Source organism: Apteryx rowi, unplaced genomic scaffold (genome assembly GCF_003343035.1).
Source record: "Apteryx rowi isolate R43461 unplaced genomic scaffold, aptRow1 scaffold_387, whole genome shotgun sequence".
In the NCBI taxonomy this organism is placed as follows: domain Eukaryota; kingdom Metazoa; phylum Chordata; class Aves; order Apterygiformes; family Apterygidae; genus Apteryx; species Apteryx rowi.
Window position 1 is genome coordinate 36,755 of NW_020450385.1, and position 7,720 is coordinate 44,474.

General features: G+C 43.5%; 2 protein-coding genes across 3 annotated transcripts in view; one reads left to right on the forward strand and one right to left on the reverse strand.

Annotated features, from left to right (window-relative positions):
- LOC112970220 (ankyrin repeat and SOCS box protein 3-like) overlaps window positions 1–7,389 on the reverse strand; it is a 36,845-nt gene extending 29,456 nt beyond the window's left edge. For both annotated transcript variants that reach the window (XM_026074379.1, XM_026074378.1), the window contains exon 1: window positions 7,274–7,389. The gene's annotated coding sequence lies outside the window, so the exon portion shown is untranslated. The remainder of the gene's footprint in view (window positions 1–7,273) is intronic.
- Window positions 7,390–7,539: 150 nt separating this feature from the next.
- Window positions 7,540–7,720, forward strand: part of ERLEC1 (endoplasmic reticulum lectin 1) — a 17,183-nt gene continuing 17,002 nt past the window's right edge. Inside the window, exon 1 of the mRNA XM_026074394.1 lies at window positions 7,540–7,646. The gene's annotated coding sequence lies outside the window, so the exon portion shown is untranslated. The remainder of the gene's footprint in view (window positions 7,647–7,720) is intronic.

A 7,720-nucleotide genomic window follows, 5' to 3' on the forward strand; every position in this document is an offset into this window, starting at 1 on the left:
AAATCAAAACATTCTGTAATTACCAGAGACTTGGTAGGATCCCTAAAAATAGTTTCTGTCTTTCCTTCTTCAACCATTTCTCTGCTCCGTATTTCCCATAGATGAACAAAGATCAGATGGGACTGGCCTACTCTGTTCTAATTTGGGAACTCTGTGCTGAATCATTCAGTTATTCAGGTAGTAAATGTTGCGTTACCAGTCATTTCCATCATCTTCAGGGAAGAAGCAATAGGATACAGAAAAGCATGTTACAGACCACAGTGAACAGGAATGTGAGCACACAGAAGAGAGCTGTACTGAAGAGGGTAATTAGGCTTCTCTGTGACTCATTTAAGATGAACATTGGTTTGGGCATATAGATAAAAACATCCCATTACATTTATTAAAAGTTATCTATATACGCATAGAACCCTTAGAGTTCCTCCTTTTTTTTTTTTAATATACATAAACACTTTTTTTATTAAATCATTGTTCAACAGCTTTGTGCATGAATTACTGAAGTCTGGAGAATCACAAATTTCTTCAAAACAAAATGAAGAATAAGCTACTGCCATGCCCCCACTAAGCAGATGGAAGAACTGTTAATGATTTCCTTATCTTTGTATCACTCCATCTTTCTCCCTGCTTTTATTGTCCCAAATTTCTTTTTTCACAACAGTACATAAAGTCCAGACTCCTTCTAGACTATAGTGTTTTCTAGAAACTAAGAATGGATGAAAGTCACAGAGATGACTAAAGCTCAGTTTAGTCGCTCAGAAGAAGGCAATGTTCAGTATTCCTTAAAAACACAGTACTCCCCTAAACTTAAAAAAAACACCACCCACAACCCTTAACACACTCAGTGAAACAGTTTTCACCGCAAATGGAAGAATAACATTGTGTCAGATGCGGTTCTTCAACAGTTGACAAAACACAGAAAGTATGCGGTATTAAAAGAAGCTCTCCAAGTCTGAACATTTCAGGCAATTTTGCTAAGCATAGGAGAAAATTTACCTGCTTGCTCAAAATATCATGCACAACTTATCCCTTACAAGCAAAAAAAAGTATTTTAAACACCACTTATCCTTCAAAGCCAGAGCAACACAGTTACAAAGCTGGTTGCAGCATCCTCCATCAATACCAGAAGACTATCTTATTTTATATCATTATTTCATAAAGTACATCATGTCACCAGTTTAACTCTGATTCCCTTCCCATCCCGGTATGTGTCTGGACACAGATTCTATTGATAAACTAGGAGGCAAAAGGAGGTTGAAAAAAATAAATGCTACAGCTCCCCCATCAGATCTATTTCTGTATGCCTGTTCTGTGTTAACAAAAAAAGTTCTTAGGAGGCGATTTTCTACTGTGTTCAGCCAATCTGCTGGCTGGCGGAAGAAATGCTGTGTATACAAACAGGCATCAGGAGAGCAAGCCACCTTTAGGGTCCCTCAGTTTTAGAGCCACCAGCTAGTTCCATTACAGCTTTAAACATCCTTTATCTCGACTTTTCACTATGCAAGCATATAATTTTCATAAGATTACAAAAAGAATATTGTTTTTTCAAATAATTAGGCTTCTCTAACAGTCTTCTGCAAAAGCTGAACATTGAGTGTACCCTCACTTTGATTACTGACTACAGTGACAGACCTGATTATTCCAGCTTCAGGTTCCTCCAGTATTCTGGTGCCAAAGTCATTTGCTTGCTCCTCCACCAATTTAATCGGGTAGTTTCCATTCAATTGTTCTACTCAAGCAAGTGTCTTGCCTGCATTTTGCTGATCTTTTACAGCTTAGGTCTTGTCTATATAGGTATTCTGGTATTCTCGTTTCACTGTAGACTTACCTTAACCTTAAACTGGAAGAAGGTTCTTTTCCTAACATAGCTTTATCTACTTTGGCACAAGTTTAACAGCAAAAAAATTACACCCTTAACCAACAGATTATGGTAGCAAAACTCAAAAAATAGTGATTAAACCTGAGGGTGTGATTAAACCTGAGGGTGTCATTTAGTAAAGTTTTAAGCTATCTCAGCTATAACCACCCCAGCTGGAGGTTGTACTTCTGATCAGGGAAAAGTTAACAATGGGAGTTCAAACCATTTATTTAAACAGTTTAAACAAACTCAGCTGCTTTTGCCCAACGTAAGTACGTAATGACACATATACATCAGTCTACTGACAAAACAGTGATGAAGAATAGCCAGGAACAAAACATCTTAAGCCAACCTGTCTGAACTGATGGTGTATCATCCACACTCTCTTTATCCACCACCACTTGGAATTTTTCTGGTATCTTCTCCTTCCTTTGTCTTCATATCCCTAGACCAAACCACCTAATAGTCTGTTTCTCTCATTAAGTATTTCAGTGCCCATTCTACCAGTTAGGGTTTATTAAGGATTGCTACACACTGCAAAAACATTATTTTTATCCCCATATTACATCCCATCACCAACTGCCAACCAGACAGTAAGTTGCCCCACTTCTCTCCTTCCTCCAGTCTCCACTTCATTCCAGCTGTGTCTCAACTCACTTCTATCTCCAATTAACACTGAATTCTAAATGCTTTATATTTGTCTATGAATTTCCATTGCTTAATTCTTTGAGTCTTCTGGGCCTCATCTATACCACAAAAGTGTTGCTGGCACAACTCTATCAGTTAAAAACTTGAAAGAAAAAAAAGAAAAGAAAAGAAAAAGAGGAAAACATAACACTAGCCAATCTAGATAGATTAATACTCCCACAGCATACTTCGTTGATGTAAAAAATATGCTGTGACTATCAGTTATGCCATTCAGGAGAGACATATGCATCACACTGGAAAAGTTTCATCTTGCCATACAGTCTATCCAGTAGGGGGTCATGTCAACATAGTATACCCACTGCTGCTCCATAAACTTTTAAGTTTAAACTCTACAATGAGGGCTGACAGTTATGTAACTGTTTAGAGTACTAGAACTGGACAAGTGGGTGAAACTAGCAGATAATTGTCTAGTACTAATAGCAGTGAGATGGAAAATACAGTAGTATATTGGCTCTTTGTCAATGTCCATGCAATAAAGAGAAAATTCTAAATGTTAAAGTAAGAACTAAAGTTGCCTAAATTGCAGTCATTCCACAATTATTTAGAATCTCTTATAAAACCTTCACAAACATTCTGTTTCTAGGCTTGCTTTGTCTGTAACAGCATGCCTATTAAACAGGTAATAATTTTGCTGAAAAAAATGCAACAGGACAGGGCCCCTTTTTTGGTCACTTTCGCAAACTTAGATTGAGGGGAGCTGCAGCAGACATGCGAGATACAGAGGATCTCCCGCTTGTTTGAACATAATAGCCAATATTCAGAAAGGAAGAACTAAAACAAGAAACATTTGAGATGTTTATTGTTTTCTTAAAAGCCTGGATTAAGGTATATTTAAATAAACGAAAGAGCAATTGTACTCAGATCTGTGTCTATATTTGCATTATGTGTTTTTATAAACATCTCAGAGGTCTCTTCCAGAAGTCTCTCCCCCCCCCCCAAATCAGGCTCTTGAATGTCATTCAAAATCTCTTTGTGAGGCTTAGAGAAAGACCATGCTGGTTGCAAATCTAGGCCTTTCAAATGATACTGTCTCCACTGTAAACCGGGATGTCAGCACTGGCTCTGTACAAGAAGGATGTGTTTGAAGCCCAAAGGCAGGTGCAACACCTAAACTCCTCTGAAATTCAATAAGCCCCTGGATTTCTCCAGCTCTGCATCTCTTCTCCAATCATGGCAAAAGCCAATGCACCAGGAAAAAAATTCAGAACAAGCACTACTACAAAACATAGTTTAAGTCTATGGAGCCTACTGAGTCAGTGAAGTCTTAGTTTTTAATAACTCTTTCCATCTTCAGTTGTCATCTAATTCTTTCTTTGGAGTAATCTTTTAGCATCCACATCATCCTGTGACAAGAGATTCTAAGGTTAACTACATGTTACTTGAATTTCTGTGACATGTGCTAGCTTCATTTAGTACCTCCCTGTTTTTGTATTACAGGAGACAGCAGCCCTTCTCCCTTTAACTTCTCTATGACACTCCTGACCTTGTAGATCTGTCTCATCTCCCTCAATTCCTTCTTTTCCAGACTGAAGAATCTTAGTCTACTTACTTATTGTTTACACAGAAGCTCTTCCATACCTTTATCATCCATGTAATACTGCACATTGTCCACACCTATTACATCCTTAATTTTTCCCAGTGAGAGGGACCAGACCTTCCCACAATATTCAAAATGGACACAATATGAGTTTTTTCAGGGGCATAATAATGTTTTATTTTTGGTTTTCTATTCCTTTTCTGATCACTGTTAACTTTCAATTTGCTTTTTTTGACCACTGAATCTAACATTTTCACACGTCTATTTTATCCTCAAAATCTCATTCCTGAGTGACCATGGTCAGCTCATTGTAGAGGTGCAGTTAGAATTTTTTTCCTGTCCAGTGTGCCTTACTTTACATTAGTCTATGAAAAATTTCACCTGCTATTTTATCATCTAGTCAAAGAATCAAAGCCTTTCTGCAATTCTTTGCAGTCAGATTTAGTACGCTAATGCTTAATAACTTAGTATCATTTGCAGTCTTTTTCAACTCACTATATATGTCAGAAAAGCACTGGCTGCAGTACAACTCCATATATAGTATTCTACTAGTGAACATACTCCAGCATGGAAGCTCACTTCGCACAGGCCATCTTTGCCTGTGAAAGGGCAAGCTGTACTAGGCCATAGTACTAAGTATATAAGTGTGCCAGCTCTAAAACTGTCCTGTGAAATACATATTTCTACCAAATAAGTTTGCAAAAAGTGACTATTTTACTAGAGCTACACAATTATCAAAAATGTGTTATACTTTTAGATCAAAGGAGGAACGAACAACAGCTGTCTCACAATACAAGAGATACATGCTCAAAAAAACATTTAAATACATAAAAGCACACTGAAAGTATGTATGTCAAGGCCTAGAGCAAACGGTTCTTCTTCTGCTTCCCTCCCATCCACCCTGGAATTTAGTTCCCTGTGCTCAAGGCCAGCTCCCTGATAAGAGAGGGCGGCTTGAGAAGACTCAGTCAGCCTTGGAGCTCCATGAGAAAAAGCTGCAAGAAGCCTCAGAGGTTTCCCCCAAACAGCTCCACTAAGCCTCAGCAGGTTCCCCCTGCCTTTCACTCAGAAATGATCTTTAAATTGAAGTTCCCATTCATAGCCCTTCTTGAACTGCAAGGCAGCCGCGCCTGTGCCTGGACACATAGCCTGCTGATCTGCACCCCCAACCTGCAGACATGACTTCCCAGCTTGACCTAGAACCTGCCTCATCACCATGGACTTCCCTGGTGATCCCAAGGGCCCACCCTTRGCTGACCCGGACTACCATCCCCAGGCCATCCCCTGCTTGCCTCCTTCAGGCACTGCGGGACCGGGCCACTGCCTCAGCCAGCTCCTAGCTTCCCATCCCCCATGGGGTAGCCAGCCCCTGCTGCTCCCAACAACCCCGACAGTTACTAATTATTGTATTATGATTTTTCAGGGAAATATTTCTCCCTTATCTGTAAAATTTATTTATTCTGTTATAGTACTTCTACAGTCCTCATTGTAAAAAAATCAGATCCTAGTATGTAGATGTATTTACTTACACTAACACAAGTTACACATCAACTTTACAAATTGTTTCTCAAGTGTAAAAAACAGTTTTGAGAATAAGACCCATTAGTTTTTCCATCAACCTATATTATTAACATTGAATAAAACTATTGTACAAAAAAAATTCTGAGCTCTCGATATTTTAGATTTTTCAAAAAAAAAAAAAAGGTTACAGACAGATCAGGACTTAAAAATATCCCAACTTTTCTATTGATTGCATAAGTGATTCACAACAGACAGTCCCTACCTGCTTTGTCACTGCTTAATCTTCATCAATCAAAGCATTTCATTTTCAAGAGTCACAGGTAAGCCCTCTACTTATTACAAGAAAGCACTCTATAAAAGCACAGCAGAATAAGCATTAGATAGCATTGCAGCTATTTACATTAAAGCATTCATTTCATGAAGATTTATTTGGAAAAAAAACCACAAGGAATTGGAAGGATATGTATTCCTCACAGGCTTGGAGAAACTAAACAGAACAGCCAAACAAACAAAAAAAGAAAACCCACAGACAGAACACCAGACAGAGCAGAATAGGACAGAACAGAGCAGACAGACCAGACAACTACAGAAGTACAGAATAATAGTGACTGACTTCTACAAGTAGTAGAAAAAAAAAAAAACTGAAAACAGATGCTTGATTTTTTTCTTTTATGAGCTAGCATATAAATTGATAAAATTTCAAGGACAGGAGGTCTCTAAAAACATGTATAGACTTTAATCACAGCTTCTAAGAAGCCCAGGTAAGTAGCAACCTCAGCATCACAGTAGGGTCAATCAGCCATATAGACCTCCGTGGCACTTTGTTTCTAGTATTCATTTTTTGGAAGACAGCTTAAATATTTCTATACTAAAATGCCAATTTCCTCTCTCCAGCGATCCTGATTTCATTGCAAATACTGCAAATACTACAACACCAGTACAAAAGCATACATAACCAGGTTATAACTCTAAAACAAACTGTTTTCCAGAAATTCTCTCTCCTTTTGACAGCTTTTTATTCCTAGCCTGATAAAAGCACTCATTTCTATAAAACCTGCCAAGCTCATCTATAAGCAGAGTTGCAGTGCCTTTCCTAGAAGGCAGCCTTCCGATCAGTCCGGCACAGACTAGGCACAAAGCCACACGCCGAGAGGCGCCACCCTGTCGCGTACACATTTACTTCAGGCCCAGGCTGCAGCAGCTGCCAGCCAGCACAGGGCAAGGCCCCGGGCGCGGGGGAGCTGCCGTTACCACCAGCCCGGCGGCCGCGCACCCCGGAGGCTCCGGGCACCCGGTCCGGAACCGCTGAAATGCCGCGGCGACGCGGCCGGCCTGGGCGCGGAGAGACCGGAGGAAGGGAAGTGCTCGCCCCCACGGCGCCCCGGGCCGGGCGGCACGGTAGGGGGAGGGCCCGCGGCGGCAGCACGGGCAGCAGCACCGCCCTCAGCGCGGCCCCGCGGCGGTCGGGCCGGGCCGCCCCTGCTGAGCTGGGCTGGGCCGAGCCTCCCCCGCCGCCCGCCCCTGCACGGCGCCAGGCACGGCCGGAGACGGCAGGGAGGAAGGCACGAGAAACAGCTCCGAGGCGGGGTGAAGATTGCCCTCGGCCCGAGCGGCGCCGCGGGAGCCTCCGCCCGCCGCGGCCGCACACTTACCGCCCACTGCTAACGGCTCTAACGGCTCCCGGCGAACCGCGTGGCCGCCCCGGATGTTGATGTGCCGCGGCCCCGCCCCAGCCGTGACACGGCGCCCCGCCGGAAGCAGACGTGGCCGGTGGCGGGTGCCGGCGGCGGCGGTCCGCGGCCGCCTCGGCTCGGCTCGGCTCGGCTCGGCTCGGCTCGGCTCGGCTCGGGCGCCATGACGGGGCGGCGGCGCCGCGCCCCGGCCCCGCTCCCGGCCCCAGCCGCGCCGCTGGCGCTGCTGTGCGGGCTGCTGGCGGCGGGCGCGGCGGGCGGCGGGCGCGCCGTGCCGCAGCTCAGCGACGACATCCCCTTCAGGGTGAACTGGCCCGGCACCGAGCTCAGCCTGGTGGGTGCCGCGGCGCCAACGGCCGCGGGGGGCGGCGCGCGGCGGGGGGGCTGTTCAGCGCGGGAGGCGCCGGG